Source organism: Pan paniscus, chromosome Y, assembly GCF_029289425.2.
Source record: "Pan paniscus chromosome Y, NHGRI_mPanPan1-v2.0_pri, whole genome shotgun sequence".
Taxonomy (NCBI): Eukaryota; Metazoa; Chordata; class Mammalia; order Primates; family Hominidae; genus Pan; species Pan paniscus.
Window position 1 is genome coordinate 31,248,858 of NC_073273.2, and position 25,187 is coordinate 31,274,044.

Here is a 25,187-nt window from a genome sequence, read left to right on the forward strand (position 1 = left end):
AGTGGAATGCAATGGAGAGGAAAGGAGTGGAATGGAGTACAATGCAGTGGAATGGATTGGAGTGGATTGTAGTGGAGTGGAATTGCATGAATTGGAATGGAATGGAATAAAGTTGAGTGGAGCATAATGGAATTGAATGGAATGTAGTCGAGTGCAGTGGAGTGGACTGGAATGGAATGCAATGGAATGGAGTGGAGTGGAATGGAATGGAGAGGAGTGGAATGCAATGGAGTGGAATGGAATAGAATAGAATGCAGTGGAGTGAAATAGAACGGAGTGGAGCAGAACAGCATGAAATGGAGTTGAGTGGAGTGGACTGGAATGGAGTGGAATGGAATGCATTCGAATGGAATGGAATGGAGTGGAGTGGAATGGAATGGAATGGAATGGAATGGAGTGGAGTGAAGTGGAGTGGAGTGGAGTGGACTGGAATGGAATGGAGTGCGGTGGAGTGGAATGGAGTGGAGTGGAATGGAGTGGAAAGGAGTGGAGTGGATTAGAATGGAGTGGAGGGAACTGAGAGGAGTGCAGTGGAGTGGAGAAGAGTGGAGTGGAATGGAATGGAACGGAATGGAACGGAATGGAACAGAATGGAACGGAAAGAACTGGAATAGAATAGTGAAAAGAAATATGTGCTGAGATTGGTCCATTACACTACAGCCTGTGTGACAGAGGAAGATCCTGTTGAAAGAAAGGAATGGAATGGAATGGAATAGAATGGATTGGAGTGGAGTGGAATGAAATTGAGTGTAGTGGAGTGCAGTGGAATAGAATGGAATGGAATTTAATTGTGAAATGAAATGTGAGCTGAGATTGTGCCATTGCACACCTGCCTGGGTAACAGAGTGAGATCCTGTCAAAAGAAAGGAATGAAATGAAATGGCATGGAATGGACTGCAATGGAGTGGAGTGCAGTGGAGAGGAAAGGAGTGGATTGGAATTGCATGGAATTGAAAGGAGTGGAGTGAACTGGAATAGAGTGGAGTGGAGTTGAGTGGAATAGATAGGAATGGAGCGGAGTGCAGTGGACTGGTCCGGAATGGAATGAAATGGAATGGTGAAATGAAATGGGATTGTGACATTGCGCTCCAGGATGGCTGACAGAGTGACATACTCTCTAAAGAAAGGAATGGAATGAAATGCAGTGGAATGGAATGGAGAGGAATGTAGTGGATTGCAGGGAAGTGGAGTGAAGTGGAATGGAGAGGAATGGAATGGGATGTAATGGAATGAAGTGGAGTGGAGTAGGGTAGAGTGGAGTGCAGTGGCATGGAGTGGAATGAAACGGGATGGAGTGGAATGGAGTAGAATGGAGTGCAGTAGAGCGGAGAGGAGTGGAATGTAGTGGAATGGAATCAGATGTAATGGAATGTAGTGGAACGTAGTGGAATGGAATTTAATTGCATAGAATGGAATGGAAAGGAATGGAATGCAATGGAAAACAATGGAATAGATCACAATGCAATTGTATGTTGACATGTAATGTGAGTTGATATTGTGCCACTGCACTCCAGCCTGGGTGACCCAGTGATATCCTGTTGAAAGAAAGGAATGGAATGCAATGGTCTGAAATGGAATGGAATGGAATGGAGTGGGCTGGAGTGGAGTGGAGTGAAGTGGAGTGGAGTGGAATGGAATCGTATAGAATGGGATCGAGTGGAATGGAATGCAGTGGAGTGGAGTGAAATTGAGTGGAATGGAATGGAAGGGAAGGGAAAGCAAAGGAATGATGAAAAGAAATGTGAGCTGAGATTCTGCCACTGCACCCCAACTTTTGTAACAGAGTGAGATCCTGGGGAAAGAAAGAAATAGAATGGAATGGAGTGTAATAGAATGAAAGCTAGTGGAGTGGAGTGGAGGGGAGTGGAATGGAGTGGAGTAGAGTGGAGTTGAATGGAGTGGAGTGGAGAGGAGTGGAATGTAGTGGAGTGGAGCAGGGTGGAGTGGAGAGAAGTGAAATGGAGCGGAATGGAATGGAGTGGAGTGGGGTGGAATGGAGTGCAGTGCAATAGAGTGGAATCAAATAAAGTGGAATGAAACCGAGTGGAGTGAAGTGGAATGGAGTGGAGTGGAATAGAGTGGAGTGGAGCGGAACGGAATGTTACAGAATGGAATGGAACAAAACAGAACGGAATGGTGAAGGGAAATGTGTGCTGAGATTGTGACACTAGGCTACAGCCTCTGTGACAGAGGGAGACCCTGTCGAAAGAAAGGAGAGAAAAGGAAGGGATTGGAATGGAATGGAATGGATTAGAGTGGAGTGGAGTGGAATGGAGTGGAGTGGAGTGAAGTAGAATGGAATGGAATGGAATGGAATGGAGTGTAATAGAATGGAATGGAGTGGAGTGGAGGGGAGTGGAATGGAGTGGAGTAGAGTGGAGTTGAATGTAGTGGAGTGGAGTGGAGAGGAGTGGAATGTAGTGTAGTGGAGTGGGGTGGAGTGGAGAGAAGTGCAATGGAGCGGAATGGTACGGAGTGGAGTGGGATGGAATGGAGTGCAGTGCAATAGAGTGGAATCAAATAAAGTGGAATAAAACCGAGTGGAGTGAAGTGGAATGGAGTGGAGTGGAATAGAGTGGAGTGGAGAGGAACGGAATGTTACAGAATGGAATGGAACAAAACAGAACGGAATGGTGAAGGGAAATGTGTGCTGAGATTGTGACACTAGGCTACAGCCTCTGTGACACAGGGAGATCCTGTCGAAAGAAAGGAGAGAAAAGGAAGGGATTGGAATGGAATGGAATGGATTAGAGAGGAGTGGAGTGGAATGGAGTGGAGTGGAGTGAAGTAGAATGGAATGGAATGGAATGTATTGGAATGGAATGGAATGGAATGGAATGCACTGCAATGGAATTGTAATGAAGTGTGAGTTGAGTTTGTGCCACTGCACTCCAGGCTGGGTGAGAGAGTGAGATACTCTCGAAAGAAAGGAATGGAATGGAAAGCAGTGGAATGGAATGGAGTGGAAGGGAATGGAATGAACAGCAGTACAGAGGAGTGGAGTGAAGTGGAGTAGAATGGAATGGAGAGGAATGGAACGGGATGGAATGGAATGGAATGAATTGGAGGGGAGTGGGGTGGTATGGAGTGCAGTGGAATGGAGCTGAATGGAATGGGAAGGATTGGAATGGAGTGGAGTGGTGTGCAGTGGAGTGGAGAGGAGTGGAATGGAGTGGAATGGATTCTGATGTAATGAAATGTAGCGGAGTGGAGTGGAGTGGAGTGGAATGGGATGGAATGGAATTTTATTGAACGGAATTGAATGTATTGGAATGGAATGGAATTGATTGGAATGGAATGCAATGCAATGGAATAGAATGCAATGCAATGGAAAGTTGACATGTAATGTGAGCTGAGATTGTGCCACTGCACTCAAGGCTGGGTGATACAGTGATATCTTGTGAAAAGAAAGGTATGGAATGTATTGGAGTGAAATGGAATAGAATAGAATGGAATGGAATGGAATAGAATGGAATGGAATGGAATGGAATGGAATGGAATGGAATGGAATGGAATGGAATGGAATGGAATGGAGTGGAGTGGAATTTATTCGATTGGAGTGTAGTGGATTGCAATGGATTGGAGTGGAGTGGAACGGAGTGGAAAAGAGTGGAATGGAATGGGGCGGAATGGAATGGAGTGGAGTGGACTGGAATGGACTGGAGTGGAATGGAGTGGAATGGAATGGAGTGGAGTGGAGTGAATATGAGTGGAGTGGAATGGAGAGGAATGGAATGGGGTGGAACGGAAATAAATGAAGTTGAGTGGATTGGGGTTGAGTGGAGTGCAGTGCAAAGGAGCGGAATTGAATAGGTTGAAGTGGAATGAAGTGGAGTGGAGTTCAGTGGAGTGAGGAGGAGTGGAATGGAGTGGAATAGAAAGGGATGTAATGGAATGTAGTGCATTGGAGTGGAGTGAAGTGGAACGGAGTGAAATGGAATGTAATGGAATAGAATGGAATTGAATGGAATGTAATTGTGAAATAAAATGTGAGCTTAGATTGTGACACTGAGATCCATGCTCAGTAATAGTGTGAGATACTCTCAAAAGAAAAAAAAATTGAATGGAATGGAGAGGAATGGAATGCAATGGAATGCAATGAAATGGAGTGGACTGGAGTGGAGTGGTGTGAAGTAGAATGAAGTGGAATGGAGAGGAAAGGAATGGGATGGAATGGAATGGAATGAAGATGAGTGGATTCAGGTGCAGTGGAGTGCAGTGGAATAGAGGGTCATGGCATGGGATGGAGTGGAATGGAGTGGAGTAGAGTGTAGTGGAGTGGAAGGGAGTGGAATGAAATCAGATGTAATGGAATGTAGTGGCGTGGAGTGGAGTGGACCGTATGGAATGGAATGGAATGGAATGGAATGGAATGGAATGGAATGGAATGGAATGGAATGGAATGGAACAGAATGGAATGGAATGGAATGAAATGCAATGGAATAGAATGCAAAGCAATGGAAAGTTAACCTGTAATGTGAGCTGACATTCTGCCTGTGCTCTCCAGCCTGGGTGACACAGGGATATCCTGTCAAGACAAAGGAATGGAATGCAATGGAATGGAATGGGATGGAATGGAATGGAGTAGAGTGGAGTGGAGTGGAATGGAGTCGAATGGAATGGGATGGAGTGGAATGGGATAGCGTGGAGTGGAGTAGGGTGGAGTGAAATAGAGGGGATTGGAATGCAACGGAATGGAATGCAATGGAATGCTGTAAATAAATGGAAGCTAAGATTGTGCCAATGCACTACAGCCTTTGTGACAGAGTGACATTATGTGGAAAGAAAGGAATGGAATGGAATGGAGTGGAATGGAATGTAATGGAGTGGAGTGGAGTGAAGTGGAATGCGGTGGAGTAAAATGGAGTGGAGAGGAATGGAGTGGAGTGTAGTGGAATGCTCTGGAGTGGAGTGGAATGGAGTGGAGTGGAATGCAGTGGAAATAAGTGGAATGGAATGGAGTGGAGTGGAGTGGGTTCGAGTGGAGTGGTGTTTAGTGGAATGGAGTAGACTGGAATGGAGTGGAGTGGAGTGGAGAGGAGTGGAGTGGAGTGGAATGGAGTGGAGTGGAATGGAGTGGAGTGGAATGGAGTGGAGTGGAATGGAGTGGAACAATAAGGAACGTAAGGGAACGGAATGGAACGCAAAGCATTAGAATAATGAAAATAATGTGTGATGAGATAGTGCAACTATGGTACACCCTGTGGGACAAAGGGAGATACTGTCAAAAGAAAGGAGTAGAAGAGAAGGAATTGGAATATAATGGAATGGAAAGGCCTTGAGTGCCATGGAGTGGCATTGAATGGAGTGGATTGGAGTGCAGTGGAATGGAATGGAATGGAATGGAATGGAATGGAATGGAATGGAATGGAAAGGAATGTTATGGAATGAAAAGGAATGTTATGGAGTGGTGAATTGAAATGTGAGCTGAGATTGTGCCACTGAACACCAGCCTGGGTGACAGTGTGAGATCCTCACAAAGAAAGCAATGGAATGGAATAGAGTGGAATAGAAAGGAGTGGAGTTGAGTAGAATTGAGTGGAGTGGTGTGGAGTGGAAAAGAGGGGAACGGAATGGGATAGAATGGACAGAAGTGGACTGGACAGGAATGGAGTGGAGTGGAATAGATTGGACTGGAGAAGAGGGGATTGGGGAGGAGTGGAAAGGAACGGAATGGAATGGAATGGAATGGTGAAATGTAATGTGAGCTGAGATTATGTCACTGCACACCACGCTGGGTGACAGAGTGAGATACTCTCGAAAAAAAGAATGGAATGGAATGCAGTAGAATGGAAAGGAAAGGCAGGGACCGGAGATGAGTGGAGTGGAGTGAAGTGGTATGGAGAGGAATGGAATGGGATGTAGTGGAATGGGGTGGAGTGGAGTGGAGAGGACTGGAATGGAGTGGAATGGAATCGGATGTAATCGAATATAGTGGATTGGAGTGAAACGGAGTGGAAGGGAGTGGAATGGAATGAAATTGAATGGAATGGAATGGAATGGAAAGGCATGGAATGCAACGGAATGCAACGGAATAGAATTTAATGCAATGGAAAGTTGACATATAATGTGATCTGAAATTGTGGCACTGCACTCCAGCCTGGGTGACAGAGTGATATCCTGTTGAAAGAAAGAAGTGGAATGCAATGGAGTGAAAGGGAATGGAATGGAATGGAATGGAATGGAATGGAATGGAATGGAATGGAATGGAGTGGAGTTGAAGGAGTTGAGTGGATTGGAGTCGAATGAAATGAAGTTGAATGGAATGTTATGGAATGGAGTGGAGTGGAGTGGAGTGATATGGATTAGGGTGGAATGGAGTGCAGTGGAGTGGAATGGAGTGGAGTGGAGTGGAATGAAGTGGAGTGGAATGGAGTGGAGTAGAAAGGAATATAGTGGAATGGAGTGGAGTGTGGTGGAGTGAAATGGAGAAGAATGTAATGGGATGGAATGGAATGGAATGAAGTGTAGTGGAGTGGGGCGGAGTGCAGTGCAGTAGAATGGGGTGGTAAGGAATGCAATGGATTGGAATGGATTGGAGGGGATTGCAGTGGAGTGGAGATGATTAGAATGGAGTGGAATAAAATCAGATGCAATGGAATGTAGTGGTATGGGGTGAAGTTGAGTGGAAAGGTGTGGAATCTTATGGAATGGAATGGAATGGAATGGAATGGAATGGAATGGAATGGAATACCATTGAATGCAATGGAATGCAATTGAATAGAATGCAATGCAATGGAAAGTTGACATGTAATGTGAGCTGAAACTGCCACTGCACTCCAGCCTGGGTGACACAGTGATATCCTGTCAAAAGAAAGGAACAGAATCAATGGAGTGAAATGGAAAGGAACGGAACGGAATGGAGTGGATTGGAGTGTAGTGTAGTGGAGTGGAATGGAATGGAGTCGAATGGAATGGGATGGAGTGGAATGGAATGGAGTGGAGTAGAGTGAAATAGAGTGTAATGGAATGGGATGGAATGGAATGCAATGGAATGGTCAAAAGGAATATAAGGTGAGATTGTACAACTACATGTCAGGCTTTGAGAGAGAATGAGATCCTGTGGAGAAAATAATGGGATGGAATGAAGCGGAATGGAATGGAATGGAGTGGAGTGGAGTGGAATGGAATGGAATGGAGAGGAAGCAGTGGAATGGAAGGGAAGCAGTGGAATGCAGTGGAATGCAGTGGATTGGAATAAAGTGGAATGCAATGGAGAGGAAAGGAGTGGAATGGAGTACAATGCAGTGGAATGGATTGGAGTGGATTGTAGTGGAGTGGAATTGCATGAATTGGAATGGAATGGAATAAAGTTGAGTGGAGCATAATGGAATTGAATGGAATGTAGTCGAGTGCAGTGGAGTGGACTGGAATGGAATGCAATGGAATGGAGTGGAGTGGAATGGAATGGAGAGGAGTGGAATGCAATGGAGTGGAATGGAATAGAATAGAATGCAGTGGAGTGAAATAGAACGGAGTGGAGCAGAACAGCATGAAATGGAGTTGAGTGGAGTGGACTGGAATGGAGTGGAATGGAATGCATTCGAATGGAATGGAATGGAGTGGAGTGGATTGGAATGGAGTGGGAAGGAATGGAATGGAGTGGAGTCGAGCGGAATGGAGTGGAGTGGAGTGTAATCAAATGGAGTAGAATAGAATGAAATTGAGTGGAGTGGAGGGGAATGGAATTCAATTGAATGTAGTGGAGTGGAGTGGAATGGAATGGAATAGAGTGGAGTGGACTGGAGTGGAGTGGAATGGAATGTAAAGAATTTGAATGGAATGGAGTGGAATGGAGTGGAGTGCAGTGGAATGGAATGGAATGGAGTGGACTGGAGTGGAATGGAATGGAAAGGAATGAAATGGAATGCAATGCAATGGAATGCTGACATGTAACGTGAGCTGAGATTGTGCCACTGCACTTCAGCCTGTGTGACACAGTGATATACTGTTGAAAGAAAGGAATTGAATGCAATAGAGTGGAATGGAATGGAATGGAATGGAATGGAATGGAATGGAGTGGAGTGGAATTGAGTGGAGTGGAGTGGAGTGGAATGTAGTCGAATGGCATGTTATGCAGTGGAATGGAACGGAGTGGAGTTGAGAGGAGTGGAGTGGAAAGGAGTAGAACAGAATGGGATTGAGTGGAATGGAATGGAGTGGAGAAAAGTTGAGTGTAATAGAGTGAAATGGAATGGGATGAAATGGAATGCAATGGAATGGTTAAATGAAATGTGCGTTGCAATTGTGGCACAGCACTCCAGCTTTTGTGACTGAGAGAGATCCTGTGGAAAGAAAGGAATGGAATGGAATGGAGCAGAATGGAATGAAGCGGGGTGGAGTGGAGTGTAGTAGAGTGGAGTGGAGAGGAGTGGAATGGAATGGAAGCGACTGGTGTGGAATTGAGTAGAGTGGAGTAGAGTCGAGTGGAGTGAACTGGAATGGAATGAACTGGAATGGAATGAAGTGAAATGGAATGGAGTAGAATGGAACGGAGTGGAGTGGAGTGGAATGGAATGGAGTGGAATAGAATGGAATATATTGGAGTGGAGTGGAATAGAATGCAAAGGAATTTAGTGGAGTGGAGTGGAGTGGAATGAAATGGAGTTGAATGGAATGGAGTGGAGTGGAATGGAATTGAATGGAGTGTAGTGGAAGGGAGTGGAGTGGAGTGGAATGGAGTTGAGTGCAGTGGATTGGAGTGGAGTGAAGTGGATTGGAGTGAAATTGAGTGCAGTTGAATGGAATGGAATGGAATTGAGTGGGTTGCAGTGGAATGGAGTGCAGTCAAATGGAATAAAGTGGATTGGGGTGTAGTGGTGGAGTGGAGTGGAGTGGAGTGGAATGGAATGGAGACGAGAGGGCTTGAGTGGCATGGAGTTCAGTGGAGTGGAATGGAGTGAAGTGCAATGAACCGGAATGGCGTTGAGTGGACTGGATTGGAATGGATTGGAATGGAGTGGAGTGGAGTGGAGAGGAGTGCAATGGAGTAGAGTGAAGGGGAATTTAGAAGAATGGTTTGGAATGGAGAGAAATGGAGTGGAATGGAATGGAGTGTAGTGGAGTGGAATGGAAGGGAGTGGAGTAGAGTGAATTGGAGTGGAGTGGAATGGAGTTGAATGGAATTGATTGCAGTGGACTGGAGTGGAATGGAGAGGAGTGGAGTGAAATGGATTGGATAGGAATGGAATGGAATGGTGTGGAGTGGAATGCAGTAAAATGGAATAGAGTGGAGTGGAGTGGAATGAAGAGGAATGGAGAGGATTGGTGTGGAGTGGAGTGGAGGGGAGTTAAAGGGAATGGAGTGGAATCACATAGAAAGGAATGGAATAGAATGGAATGGAATGGAATAGAAAGCAATGCAATGGAATGTTGACAAGTAATGTGAGCTGATACTGTACCACTGCACTCCAGCCTGGGTGACACGGTGATATCCAGGCAAAGAAAGAAATGGGATGCAATGGATTTAAATGGAATGGAATGGAAAGAATTGAGTAGTGGAGTGGATTGGAGTGGAGAGGAGTGGAATGGAGAGGAATGGAGTGGATGGGGTGGAAAGGAGTGCATTGGAGTTGAATACACTGGAGTCTAGTGTAATGGAATGGAATGAAGTGGAGTGGAATGGAGTGGAAAGAAGTTGAATGGAGTGAAGTGGAGTGGAATGGAGTGGAGTGGAGAAGCATGGAGTGGAATGGAGTGGAGTGGAGAAGAATGGAGTGGAATGGAGTGGAGTGGAATGGAATGGAATGGAGTGAAGTGGAATGGACTAGAATGGAGTGGAATGGAGTGGAATGGAATGGAGTGGATAGGACTGGAATGGAATGGAAAGGAATGGAGTGGAGTGGAGTGGAATGGAGTGGAGTTTAGTTGAGTGGAATGGAATGGAGAGGAGTGGACTGGAGTGGAATGGAGTGGAGTGGAATGGAATGGAGTGGAGCGGAATGAAATGGAATTGCATGGAGTGGAATGCAGTGGAATAGAATGGAGTGGAGTGGAATGGAATGGCGTGGAGTTTACTGGAATGGAATGGAATGGACTGGAATGGAGTAGAGTGAAGTGGAATGGAGTGGAGTGGACTGGAGAGGAACGGAATGGAGAGGACAGGAGTGGAATGGAGTGGAGTGTTGTGGAGTGGAATGGAGTGGAGTGCAATGGAATGGAATTGCATGGAGTTGAATGGAATGGTGTGGAGTAGAATGGAGTTCAGTGGTGTGGAGTGGAGTGGAGTGGAGTGGACTGGAGTGGCGTGGAATGGATGTAGTGGAATGGAATGGAATGGAATGCCATGCAATGCAATGGAATGTAGACATGTATTTTGAGCCGAGATTGTGCCACAACACTCCAGCCTGGGTGACACAGTGATATCCTCTAGAAAGAAAGTAATGGAATGCAATGGAGTGAAATGATATGGAATGGAATGGAATGGAATGGAATGGAATGGAATGGAGTGTAGTGTAGTGGAGAAGAGTGATGTGGAGTGGAGTGGAATGGAGTCAAATGGAATGGGATGTAGTGGATTGTAATGGAGTGGATTGGAGTGGAGTGTAAAAGAGTGGATTGAATGGGATGGAATAGAAGGCAATGGAAAGGTGAAAAGAAATGTGAGCTGAGATGGTGCCCATACAATCCAACCTTTGTGACAGAGAGACATCCTGTGGAAAGAAAGGAATGGAATAGAATGGATTGGAATAGTATGGAGTGGAGTGGAGTATTGTGGATTGGAATGGAGTGAAACGGAAAGGAATGGAGTGCAGTGGAGTGGAATGGAGTGGAATGAAATGGAATGGAATGGAGTGGAGTAGAGTGGAGTGGAGTGGAATGGAATGGAGTTGCGTGTACTTGCGTGAAGTGGAGCAGAGTGGAGTGGAGTGGGTTGGAATGCAGTGGAGTGGAATGGAATGGAGTTGAGAGGACTCAAGAGGAATGGAGTGCATTGGAGTGGAATGCAGTGAAGTAGAATGGAATGGAATGGCCTGCAATGGAGTGGAGTGGAGAGGAAAAGAATGGAGTGATGTGGAGTGGAGTGGAGTGGAGTGAAAAGGAGTAGAATGGAGTGGAATGGAGTGGAATGGTGTGGAATGGAGAGGAATGGAGTAGAATGGATTAGAATGGAGTGGAGTGGAGTGGAATTGAGTGGAGTGGAGTAGAGTTAATTGGAGTGGAATGGAGTGGATTGGGGATGAATGGAATGGAGTGGAGTGGACTACAGTGGAATGAAGTGGATTGGAGTTGAATGGATTGGAGCGGAGTGGAATGGAAGGGAGTGCAGTTGAGTGGAATGGAGTGGAGAGGAGTGGAATGGAGTGAGGTGGAGTGGAATGGAGAAGAGTGGAGAAGAATGAAGTGAAATGGAGTGGAGTGGAATGGAATGGACTGGAGTGGAGTGGAATTGAGTGGAATGGAGTGCAATTGAGTGGAATGGAAAGGATTGGAGTGGATTGGAGTGGAAAGGAATGGAATGGATTGGAATGGAGTGGAGTGGAATGGAGTGGAGTGGATTGGAGTGGAGTGGAGTGGAGTGGAGTGGAATTAGATAGAATGGACTGGACTGGAATGGAATGGAGGAGTTGAGTGGAATGGAATTGAGTGGCATGCTGTGGAGTGCAGAGGAATATAATGTAAAGGAATGCAGTGAAGTGGAGTAGACTAGAGTGGATTGAATTGGAAAGGAATGTGCTTTAATGGAATGGAGTGCTGAGGAGTGAAGAGGAATGGAATGGAAGGGAACGGAATGTAAAGGAATAAAATGTGAGGGATTGGATTGGAGTGGAGTGGATTGGAGTGGACTGGAATTTAAAGGTGTGGAGTGGAATTTAATGAAGTGGGGACTAATAGAATAGAATGGAGTGGAATGGAATGGAAAGGAGTCAAGTGGAATGGAGTAGAGGGGAGAGGAGTGAAGTGGAATTGAGTGGAATGGAGTGGAATGGAATGGACTGCTGTGGAGTGGAGTGGATTGGAGTGGAGTGGTGTGTAGTGATATGGATTGGAGGGAGTGTAGTTTAATGCTATGGAATGGAAAGGAGTGGAGTGGAGTGGAATGAAGTGGAGGGGAGAGGAATGGAATGGAATGGAGTGGAATGAAGTGGAGTGGAATGAAGTGGAATGGAGTGGAATGGAATGGGGTGGAGTGGATTGGAGTGGAATGTAGAGGAATGGAGTGGAGTGGAGTGGAATGGAATGGAGTGCAGTGGAGAGGATTGGAATGGAGTGGAGTAGAATGGAATGAAATGGAGTGGATTGGAACGGAATGGAGGTGAGTGGAATGGAATGGGATGGAATGGAGTGGAATGGAATGGAATAGTGTGGAGTGGAATGTAGTGGAGTGGAATGGAATAGAGTGGAGTGGTATGGAATGGAGTGGAGTGGAATGGAATTTAGTGGAGTAGAATGGAATGGAATGGAGTGGAGTGGAATGGAATTTAGTGGAGTAGAATGGAATGGAATGGAGTGGAGTGGAATGGAGTGGAGTGGAGTCAAATGGAATGCAATGGAATGGAATAGAATGGGATGGAATGGAATGCAATGGAGGAGTGGAGTGCAGTGGAATTGAATGGAGTGCAGTGGAGTGCAGTGGAATGGAATAGAATGGAATGGAGTGGAGTGAAGGGGACTAGAGTGATTTGGAGTGGAAGGGAGTGGAAAGGAATGGGATGTAATGCAATGGAGTGGTGCGGAGTGCAGTAGAATGAAATGGAATAGAATGGAATGGAGTGGAGTGGAGTGGAGTGCAGTGTACTATAATGGAATGGTTTGGAGTGGAATGGAATGAAGTGGAGTGGAATGAAATGTAGAGGAATGGAATGGAGTGAAGTTGAATGGAGTGGATTGTAGTGGAGTTGAGTGAAGTGGAATGGAGTGTAATGGAGTAGAATGGAATGGAATGGAGTGGAGTAGAGGGGAGTGGCTTGAATTAGACTGGACTGGAGTTTAGTGGAGTGGTATGGAGTGGAGTTGAGTGGAGTGTAGCGTAATGGCATGGAATGGAATGGATTGGAGTTGAGTGCTGTGGAGTGGAGTGGAATGGAATGGAATCGAGTGGAATGCAATGGAATGGACTGGAATGGAATGGAATGCATTCCAATACAATGCAATGCAATATAATGCATTGTAATGCAACGCAATGCAATGCAAAGCAATGCAATGAAATGGAATAAAATGCAATGCAATGTAAAGATGACATATAATGTGTGCTGAGATGGTGTCACTGCACTTCAGCCTGGGTGAAACAATGATATCCTGTCAAAAGAAAGGAATGGAGTGCAATGGAGTAAAATGGAATTGAATGGATGGAATGGAATGGAGGGGAGTGGGGTGGAGTGGGGTGGAAAGGAATGGAGTGGAATGGAATCGAATGAAATGGGATGGAGTGGAATGGAATGGAGGGGAGTGGAGTGGAGTGAAAAAGCGTGGAATGGAATGAGATGGAATGGAATTCAATCGAATGGTGAAAAGTAATGAGCGCTGAGATTGTGAAACTACACTCCAGCATTTGTGACAGAGAGAGATCCTGTGGTAAGAAAGGAATGGAATGGAATGGAATGGAGTGGAATGGTGTGGAAAGGAGTGGAATGGAGTGGAATGGAGTGGAGTGGAATGCAGTGGAGTGCAGATGAATGGAACAGAATGGTTTGGAATGGCGTGGAATGGCGTGGAATGGAGTGGAATGTAATGTAGTGGAGTGAAGTGGATTGGAGTGGGGTGAAGGGAAACGGATTTGGGTGGAGTGTATTACAATGAAATGGAATGGAATAAAGTGGAGTGGAAAATAGTGTAGTGGAGAGGAGTAGAATGGAATTGAATGGAGTGGAATGGAATGGAAAGGAATGGAATGGAATGGAATGGAATATAATGCAAAGCAATGCAAAGCAATAGAATGCAATGCAATGCAGTGCAATGTAATGGCATAGAATGGAATGGAAGGCAATGCAATGCAATGGCATAGAATGCAATGTAATGGAATATTGACATGTAACGTGAGCTGAGACTGTGTCGCTGAACTCCAGCCCGGGTGACTCAGTGATCTTCTTTCGAAAGAAAGGAATGGAATGCAACGGTTTGAAAAGCAATGGAATGGAATGGAATGGAATGGAACGAAATGGAATGGAAAGGAATGGAGTACAGTGGATTAGAATTGAGTGGAGTGGAGTGGGGTGCAATGGAGTCGAATGCAATGGGATGGAGTAGAATAAAATGGAGTGAAGTGGATCAGAGTGGAGTGAAAAAGAGTGTAATGCAAAGGGAAGGAATGGAATGCAACGCAATGGTGAAAGGAAATGTGAGCTGACATTGTGCCACTGCTATCCAGCACTTGTGACAGAGAGAGATCCTGTGGAAAGAAAGGAATATAATAGAATGGAGTGGAATGGAATGGAGTGGAGTGGACTGGAGTGGAATGGAATGGAATGGAATTGAGACGAATGGAATGGAATGGAAAAGAAAGCAAAGGAATGGAATTAAATGGAGTGGAGTGGAATGGAATGGAATGGAAAAGAATGGAATGGAGTGGTTTGGAATAGAATGGAATTAAATGGAGTGCAGTGGAGTGCAATGAAATGGCATGGAGGCGAGTCAAGTGGAAGGGAATGGAATGGAATGGAGTTGAGAGGAATGGAAAGGAGTATAGTGGAGTGTAATGGAATGGAATGGAAAGGAATGGAGTGGAGTGCAAAGGAATGGAATGGAGTTGATTGAAATGGAATGGAATGGAATGGAGTGGAGGGGAAGGTATGGAATGGAATTGAATGGAGTGGAGTGCAGTGGAATGGATTATACTGCAATGGAATGCAGTGGAGTGGAAAGGACTAGATTGGAGTGGAGTGGAGTGGAAAAGAATGGATTGGAATGGAATGGAGTGGTGTGGAGTGGAGTGGAAAGGAATGGAATGGAATGAAGAGGAGTGGAGTGGAGTGGAAAGGAATTGCATGGAGAGTTGTGGAAACAAGTGTTGTGGAGTGGAGTGGAATGTATTGAAATGGAATGGAGTGGAATGGATTTAAGTGGAATGGTGTGGAGTGGAGTGGAGTGGAATGGAATGCAGTGGAGTGTACTGGAGTGGAATGGGTTGGAGTGGAGTGGAGAGGAGTGGAATGGAATGGAGTGTAGTGCAATGGAGTGGAATGTAGTGGAGTGGAGTGGAGTGGATTCGAGTGGAATCAAATGGAATGGAGTTGAATGGAGGGGAATGGAATGGAAAGGATTGGAGTGGAGTGGAGTGCAGTGGAGAGCAATGGAGTGGAATGGAGTGGGATGAATTTGATTGTAATGGAATGGAATGGAATGGAGTGGAGTGGAGTGGACTGGCATGGAATTTAATGGAATGGAGTGCATTGGATTGGAATAGAGTGGAATGGAGTGGAGTGAAGTGGAATGGAGTGGAGTGGACTGGAGTGGAATGCAATGCAGTGTAGTGGACTGGAGAGAAATGGGTTGCAGTGGAGCAGAGTGGAATGGATGGAATGGAGTGCAATGGAATGGAATGGAGTGGAGTGGAGTGGAGTGGAGTGGATTCGAGTGCAATGGAATAGAAAGGAGTGGAGTGGAATGCAGTGAATTGGAATTGAGAGCAATGGAGTGGAGTGGAGTGGAGTGCAATGGAATGTAAAGGAATGGAATGGAATTGAGTGGAGTGGAGTTTAGTGGATAGGAGTGGAGTTGAATTTAATGGAATGGAGTGGAATTGAATTGAATGGAATAGAATGGAGTGCCATGGAATGCAATGCAATGCATTCCAATGCAAAGGAATGCAATGGTGTGAAAAGCAATGCAATGTAATGGAAAGTTGACCTGTCATGTGAGCTGAGATTGTACCACTGCACTCCACCCTGGGTGAAACTGTGATATGTTGTCAAAAGAAAGAAAAGAATCCATTGGTGTGAAATGGAATGGAATGAAATGGCGTGAAGTGGAGTAGAAATGATTGAAGTGGAGTGGAGTGGAGTGCAATGGAGTGGAGTGCAATGGAGAGGAGTGGTGTGGAGTGGAGTGCAGTGGAGTGAAAAAGTGTGGAGTGGAATTCTATGGAATGGTATGCAAAGGAATGGTGAAAAGAAATGGGAGCTGATACTGTGCAATTGCACTCCAGGCTTTTTGACAGAGAGAGATCCTGTGGAAAGAAAGCAATGGCATGGAATGGAATGGAGTGGAATGGAATGGCCTGGAAGGGAGAGGAGTGCACTGTAGTGGAATGGAGTGGAATGGAATAGAATGGAGTGGAATGGAGTGGAGTAGAATGGAATGGAAGGGTGTGGAGTGGAGTGGAATGGAATCAAGCGGAGTGGAGTGGAGTGGACTGGAGTGGAATGAAATGGAATGGAGCAGAGTGGAGTGGACAGTAATGGAATAGAATGGAGTGGAGTGGAATGGAGTTGAATGTAATGGAATGGAAGGGTATGGAATGGAGAGGAGTGGAATGGCATAGAGTGGAGTGGAATGGAATGGAGTGGAATAGAATGGAGTGGAGTGGAGTCGACTGAAATGGAGTGGAGTGGAATATAATGGAGAGTAGTGTAGTGTAGAGGAGTGGAGTGGAGTGCAATGGAATGGAATGGAATGGAATGGAGTGGACTGGACAGGAATAAAGTGGAGTGGAATTGAGTGGAGTAGATTGAATTGGAGTACTGAGGAGTGTAATAGAGTGGAGTGCAGTGGACTGGAATGGAATGGAATGGAGTGGAGTGGACGGGAATGGAGGGGAGTGGAAGGAAATGGAGTGCAGTGGAGTGGAATGGAGTAGAGTGAAGTGGAATGGAGTAGAGTGGAGTGGAATGGAGTAGAGTGGAGTGGAATGGAATGGAGCTGAGTGGAGTGAAGCAGAGTGGAGCGGAGTGGAATGGAGTGTACTGGAGTGAAATGGAGTGGAGGGGAGAGGAGTGGAATGAAATGCAGTGGAGTGGAGTGGAATGAAATGGATAGGTGTGGAGTGGAGTGCAGTGCAGAGAAATGGAGTGGAGTGGAATGGAATGGAGTGGAGTGGAGCAGAATGGCATGGAGTTGAATGGAATGGAGAAGAGTGGAATGGAATGGAATGGACTGGAATGGATTGGATTGAAGTGGAGTGGAGTGGAATGGAGCTTAGTGGGGTGGAGTGGAGTGGAATGGAATCAAGTGGAGGGGAGCGGAGTGGATTGGAGTGTACTGGAATGAAATGGATTAGAGCGGAGTGGAGTGGAATGAAGTGGACTGGAGTGGAATGGAATGGAGTGGAGTGGAATGGAATGGAGTGGAATGGAATGGTATGGAATAGAATGGAATGGAATGGACAGAAATGGAATGGAATAGAGTGGAGAGGAATGGAATGGAGTGGAGTGGAATGGAATGGAGTGGAGTGGAGTGGACAGAAATGGAGTGGAGTGGACTTGAAGGGAGAGTATTGTAGTGCAGTGGAGTGGAGTGGAGTGCAAAGGAATGGAATGGTATGGAATGGAGTGCAGTGGAGTGGAAAGGATTGGAATAGATGTGATTGGAGTGGAGTGGAGTGGAATACAGTGGAGTGCAGTGAAATGAAGTCGACTGGAACGGAATGGAGTGGAGGGGATTGGAATGGAGTGGAGTGCAATGAAATACAGTGCAGTGGAGTGGAATGGAGTGGAGTGGTGTGGAATGCAGTAGAGTGGAATGGAATGAATTGGAGTGGAATGGAGTGGAGTGGAGTGAAGTGGAGTCGAGTGGAGTGGAATAGAGTTGTGTGGAATGGTGTGTAATGGAATGGAATGGAGTGGAGTAGAATGGAATGGAAAGGAGTGGAGAGGAGTGGAATGGAATCGAATGGAGTGGAGTGGAGTGGACTGGAATGGATTGGACTGGAGTGGAGTGGTTTAGAATGGAGTTGCATAGAAAGGAATGGAGAGGAGTGGAATAGAACGGAGTGGAGTGGAGTGGTGTGGACTGGAATGGAGTGTAGTGGACTGGAATGGAGTTTAGTGGAGTGAATTGGAGTGGAGTGGAGTGGAATGGAGTTTCCTGAAGTGGAATGTAGTGGAATGCAGTGAAGTGAAGTGGAATGGAATGGATTGGGGTGGAAAGGAGTAGATAGGCATGGAGTGAAGTGGAGTGGAATGGAGTGGAGTGGAACGGAATGGAGTAGAGTGGAGTGGAATGGCATGGAGTGGATTGGAATGGAGAGGAGTGGAAAGGAATGGAGTGGACTGTAATGGAATGGATTGGAGTGTAGTGTAGTGTTGTAAAATGCAGTGGACTGTAGTGGAGCGGAGTGGAGTGGAATGGACTGGAGTTGAGTAGAGCCTAGTGGAGTGCAATGGAGAGGAGTGGAGCGGTGTGGAGTGGAGTGGAATGGAGTGCAGTGGAATGGAGTGGAATGGAATGGAGTGGAAATGAATGGATTGGAATGGTATGGAGTGTTGTGGAGTGGAGTGTAATTGAAAGGAATGGAATGGAATGGAGTGGCATGCAGTGGTGTGGAGTAGAGTGATGTGGAGTGGAGTGGAATTGAGTCGAAAGGAATGGGATGGAGTGGATTGGAATGGAATGGAGTGGAGTGGAGTGTAATGAGTTGAATGGAATGGGATGGATGGGAATGCAATGGAATGGAATGGTGAAAAGAAATGTGAGCCGAGATGATGCCACTGCACTCCAGCCTTTGTGAGAGAGAGACATCCTGTGGAAAGAAAGGAATGGAATGAAATGGATTGTAATCGACTGGAGTGGAGTGGAGTGGTGTGGACAGGAATGGAGTGGAATGGAATGGAATGGAGTGGAGTGGATTAGAGTGGAACGAAGTGGAATGAAATGGAATGGAATGTAGAGTAGTGGAGTTGAGTGAAGTGGAGTGGAGTGGAATGGAATGGAGTTGAGTGTAGTTTAGTGGATTAAAGCATAGTGGAGTGGAGTGGAGAGGAGTGGAATGGAGTGGAGTGGGGTGGACTGGAATGGAGTTTATTGGAGTTGCATGGAAGGGAAGAGAAAGGAGTAGAGAGGACTACAGTGTAATGGAATGGAAAGGAATGGAGTGGAGTGCAATGAAATGGAGTGGAGTCGAATGGAATGGAGTGGAGTGGAGTGGAATGGAGTGGAGTTGAATGAAATGGATCGGAGTGGAATGGAGTGGAGTGGAATGGAATGGAATGCCATGGAATGGAGTGTTGTGGAGTGGAGTGCAGTGGAGTGGAATGGAATGCAGTGGAATGGAGTGGAATGTAATGTAATGGAATGGAGTGGAAACAAATGGAGTGGAATGGAATGGAGTGGATTGGAATGGAATTGAGTGGAATGGAAAGGAGTTGAGTGGAGTGGAATGGAATAGATTGGATTGGAAAGGAATGGAATGGAATGGATAGCAGTGGAGTGGAATGGGGTGGAGTCAAATGTAGTGGAAAGGAGGGGAATGGAATGGAATGGAATGGAGAAGAGTGGAGTGGAATGGACTGGATAGGAGTGGAGTTGACTGGAATGGAATGGAATGTAGTGGAATGGAGTGGATTGGAGTGGAGTAGAATGGAAAGGAATGGAGTGGAATGGAGTGGATTGGAATGGATTGCAGTGGAATGGAGTGTAGTGGACTCGAATGGAATGGAGTGGAATGCAATGGAATGGAATGCAGTGAAGTGGAATGGAGTGGAGTGGAGTGGAATGCATTGGAACGGAGTCAAATGGAGTGGAATGGGGTGGAATGGAAAGGAGTGAATTCGATTGGAATACAGTGGAATGGAATGGGTTGGAGTCAAAAGGAGTGGAATGGAATGGAGTAGAGTGGAATGGAATGGAATAGAGTGGAGTGGAATTAATGGTCTGGAATTGAGTGGAATGGAATAGAATTGAATGGAGTGGAATGGAATGGAATGGAGTGAATTGCAATGGTATGGAGTTGAATGGAGTGAAATAGAAGGGAGTGGAGTGGAGTGGAATGGGGTGGAATATAGTGGAGTGGACTGGAGTGGAGTGGATTGGAATGGAATGTGATGTAATGGAATGGAATGTAGTGCAATGGAATGGAGTGGATTGGAGTGGTGTGTAGTGTAATGGAGTAGAGTGGAGTGAAGTGGACTGGAATGGAATGGAATGGAGTGGAATAAAATGGAATGGAATGGAATGGAATGGTGAAATGAAAGTTGAGTTAAGATTGTGCTGCCGAACACCTGTCTGGGTGACAGAATGTGATACATTCGAAATAAAAGAATGGAATGGAATGGAATAGAATGGAATGGAGTCAAGAATCATGGAGTGGAGTGGAATGGAATGGAATGTAGGGGAATTGAATGGAATAGAATGGTGAAATGAAATGTGACTTGAGATTGTGCCACTGCACTCCAGCTTGGGTGACAGCGTAATCCTGTCGAAAGAAAATATTTGAATGGAATGCCCTGGCATGGAATGGAATGGTGTAGAGTGGAGTTGAAAGGAGTGGAATGGAATGGGGTGGATTGAAATTGAGTGGAGTGGAGTGGAGCAGATTGGAATGGAATGGAGTGGAGTCTACTCGAGTGTAGTGGAAAGGAGTGGAGAGGAGTGGAGTGGAATGGAATGGAATGGAATGGTGAAGAGAAATGTCTGCTGAGATTGTACCAATGTGCTACAGCCTGTGTGATAGAGGGAGAACATTTTGAAAGAAAGGAGTGGAATGTAAGCGATTGCAATGGAATGGAATGAAATGGAATGAAGCGGAGTGGAATGGAGTGTAGTGGAGTAGAGTGGAAGGGAGTGGAATAGAATGCAATGAAATGGAATGGAGTGGAGTGGAGTGCAGTGGAGTGGAATGTAATGGAATTGAGTGGAATGGAATGGAATGGATAGAAGTGGAATGAAATGGAGTGTACTGGAATGGAATTGAGTGGAGTGGAATGGAATTGAGGGGAATGGAATGGAGTTGAGTGGAGTGGAGTGGAATAGAGTGGGGTGGAGTCAAATGGAGTGGAATGGAAAGGAGTGGATTCGATTGGAATAGAGTGGAATGGAATGGGTTGGAGAAAAAAGGATTGGAATGGAATGGAACAGAATGAAATGGAATGGGGTGGAGTGGAATGGAATGGAATTGAGCGGAGTGGAATTAATTGAGTGGAATTGAGTGGAATGAAATGGAATTGAGTGGAGTGGAATGGAGTGGAACGGAATGGAATGGAGTGAATTGGAATGGAATGGAGTGGAATGGAGTGAAATAGAAGGGAGTGGAGTGGAGTGCAATGGAGTGGACTGCAGTGGAGTGGAATGGAATGGAATGGAATGGAGTGTAGTGGAATGGAATGGAGTGGATTGGAGTGGTGCGGAGTGGAATGGAGTAGAGTGGAGTAAAGTAGACTGGAATGTAATGTAATGTAGTGGACTGGAATGGAACGGAATGAAATGGAATGGAATGGAATGGTGAAATGAAAGTTGAGTTAAGATTGTACTACTGCACTCCAGTCTGGGTGACAGAGTATGATACAGTCGAAATAAAAGAATGGAATGGAGTAGAATGGAATGGAGTGAAGAGTCATGGAGTGGAATGGAATGAAATGGAATGTAGAGGAATTGAATGGAATAGAATGGTGAAATGAAATGTGATTTGAGATTGTGCCACTGCACTCCAGCTTGGGTGATAGAGTAATCCTGTCAAAAGAAAATACTGGAATGGATTGCAGTGCCATGGAAAGGAATGGTGTGCAGTGGAGTTGAAAGGAGTGGAATGCAATGTGATGGAATGAAATTGAGTGGAGTGGAGTGGAGTAGATTGGAATGGAATGGAGTGGAGTCTAGTGGAGTGCAGTGGAAAGGAGTGGAGAGGAGTGGAGTGGAATGGAATGGAGTGGTGAAAAGAAAAGTGTGCTGAGATTGTGCTACTGTGCTACAGCCTGTGTGACAGAAGGAGATCCTTTTGAAAGAATGGAGTGGAATATAAGGGATTGCAATGGAATGGAATGAAATGAAATGGAATGCAGTGGAGTGGAATGGAATGGAGTGGAATAGAGTGGAATGGACTGGAATAGAATGTAATGCAATGGAATGGAATTGAGTGGAGTGGAGTGCAGTGGAGTGGAATGGAAGGAAAGGAATGGAATGGAGGGGAATGGAGTGGAATGGAATGGAATGGATTGGAGTGGAATGAAATGGACTGTAGTGGAATGGAATGGAGTGGAGTGGAATGGAGTTGAGTGGAATGGAATGGAGTTGAGTGGAGTGGAGAGGAGTGGAGTGGAATACAGTGGAGTGCAATGGAATAGATTGGATTGGAATGGAATGGAATGGAATAGAATGGAATGGATTGCAGTGGAGTGGAATGGAGTGGAGTGAAATGGAGTGGAATGTAGTGGAATGGAATGGAACGGAGTAAATTGGAGTGGAGTGGAATGTACTGGATTGGAGTGGAGTTGAATGGAATGGAATTGAATGGAATGAATTGGAAAGGAGTGGAATGGAGTGGATTGGAGTGGAATAGAATGGAAAGGAATGTAGTGGAGTGGAGTGGAATGGAGTGGATTGGAGTGGAATAGAATGGAAAGGAATGGAGTGGAGTGGAGTGGAATGGATTGGAGTGGAGTGGAGTCGAGTCGAGTGGAATGCAATGAAAGTGATAGGAGTGGAGTGGAATCGACTGGAGTGGACTGTCGTGGCATGGAGTGGAGTGGAATAGAATGGAATGGAATGGTGTTGAGTGGAATGGAGTGGAGTGGAGGGGAGCATTGTGGAGTGGACTGGAGTGGAGTGGAATGGAGTGGATTGAAGTGTTGTGGAGTGTAATGCTATGGAATGGAATAGAATGGAATGGAATGGCATGGAATGGAATGCAGTGGAATGGAATGGAAGGAAATGGAATAGACTGCAAAGCTATGGAAAGCTGATTTTCCATTCTATTCAGTAGAATTCCATTCCACTCCATTCCATTCGATTCCCCTCTATTCCATTTCATTGGGGTAGAGTGGAGTGGAATGGAATGGAAAGAATTGCAATGGAATGGAGGAGTGGAGTGGATTTGACTACTGTGGAGTGGAGTGCAGATGAGTGGAAAGGAAGGGAGTGGAATGGAATGGAGTGGTGTGGACTGGAGTAGAATGGAATGGAGTGGAGTGCACTGGAATGGAATGGAGCGGAGTGGAATATTCTGGAGGGGAGTGGAATGGAATGGGGTGGAATTGAAAGGATAGCAATGGAGTGAATTGGAATGGAGTGGAGTGCAGTGGGGTGGAATGGAATGTCGTGGAGTGGACTGGAGTGGAGTGGGTTGGATTGGAGTGGAGTTTACTGGAATGGCATGCAATGTATTGGAATGTAGTGGAATGGAGTGGAGTGGAGTCGATTGGAGTAGAATGGAATGGAACGGAGTAGATTGGAATGAAATGGACTGGAATTGAATGAAACGGAATGGAATGGAGTGGAGTGGATTGGAGTGGGAATTAGTGGAGTGGAGTGGATTGTAATGGAATAGAATGGAATAGAATGGAATGCAGTGGAGTTTAGCAGAGAGGTGTGGAGTGGAATGGAATGGAAAGGAAAGGAATGGAATGGTGTGGACTGGAATGGAATGGAATGAAGCAGAGGGATGTGGGGTGCAATGGAGTGCAGTGGAATGGAATAGAGATGAATGCAATGGAGTGGAATGGAGTGGAGTGGAGAGTAGTAGAGTGGAGATGAGTTTAATGGAGTGGAATGTAATCAGATGTAATGGAATGCAGTGCAGTGGAGTGGAGTTAAGTGGAACAGAGCAGAATGGAATGGATCGGAAGAAAACAGAACAGAATGGATTGGAGTAGAGGTGAGTGGACTACAGTGCAGTGCAATGGATAGGAATGGAGTGGAGTGGAGGGGACTGGAATGGAGTAGAGTGCACTGAAGTAGATTGGAGTGTACTGGAGTGGAAGGAAGTGGAGTTCAGTGGAATGGAGTGGAGACGAACGGAGAGGAGTGGAATGCAGAGGAGTGGAATGTAGTGGAATGGAATGGAATGAAATGGACTGGATTGGAGTGGAACGAAGTGGAAAGAAGTGCAGTGGAATGGAATGAAGTGCAGTCGAACGGAATGGAGTGAAATGGTTTACAGTGGAGTGGAGTATAGTATAATGGATAGGAGGGGGGTGGAGTGGAATGGAACTAAATGGAGTGGAGTGGAATGGAATGGAGTGGAATGGAATGGAGAATAATGGAATGGAATGGAATGGAATGGAATAGAATGGTATGGAATGAAATGGAATGGAGCAGAGACAAATGGAAGAGCATTGGGGGGAATGAAATGGAATGGAGTTGAAAATAATGGAGAGGAGTGGAGGGGAGTGGAGTGGATTGCAGTGGAATGGAATGGAATGCAATGGAGTGGAGTGGAGTGGAGGGGAATGGAATGGAATGGAATTTAGTGGAGGGGAGTGTAGTGGAATGGAATGGAATGGAGTGGTGGGGAGTGGAGTGGAAAGGAAAAGAATGGAGTGGAGTGGAGTGGAGTGGAATGGAATGGAATGGGGTGGAGTGGAATAGAACGGAGTGGAATGGAATGCACTGCATTGGAGTGAAGCGGAGTTGAATGGAGTGCTGTGCATTGGAGTGGAGTGTAGTGGAGTGGAATGCAATGGAAGGGAATGGAATGGATTGGAGGAGTGCAGTGGAGAGGAATTGACTGGAGTGCAGTGGAATGGAATGGAATGGAATTGAGTGGAGTGGAGTTGACTATTGTGGAGTGCAGTGGAGTGGAAAAGAATGGAGTGGAATGGATTGGAGGGGATTGGAATGGAGTGGAATGGAATGGAATGGAATGGAATGGAATGGAATGGAGTGGAGAGGAGTGGAGGGAAATGGAATGAATAGAATGGAGTGGAGGGGAGTGTAGTGGAATGCAATGGAATGAAGTGTAGTTGAGCGGGGTGGAGTGGACTGGAATGGAATTGGGTGGAGTGGAATGGAATGGATTGGAATTGAATGGAATGGATTGGATTGGAATGGAGTGGAGTCGTATGGAGTGGTGTGCATTGGAATGGAGTGGAGGAGAACGGAAAGAATGGAATGAAGTGGACGGGAGTGCAGTGGAATGGAATGGAATGGAGTGTAGTTGAGGGGAGTGGAGTGGACAGGAATGGAATTCGGTGGAGTGGAATGGAAAGGAATGGAATGGAATGGAACGGAATGGATTGGAATGGAATGGAATGAAATGGAATAGAATGGAATGGAGTGGAGTGAATTGGAATGGACTGGAGTTGAGGGGAGTGGAGTGGAGTGCAGTGGATTGGGGTGGAGTGTAGTAGAATGGAGTGGAATGGGATGGATTGGAGGGGAGT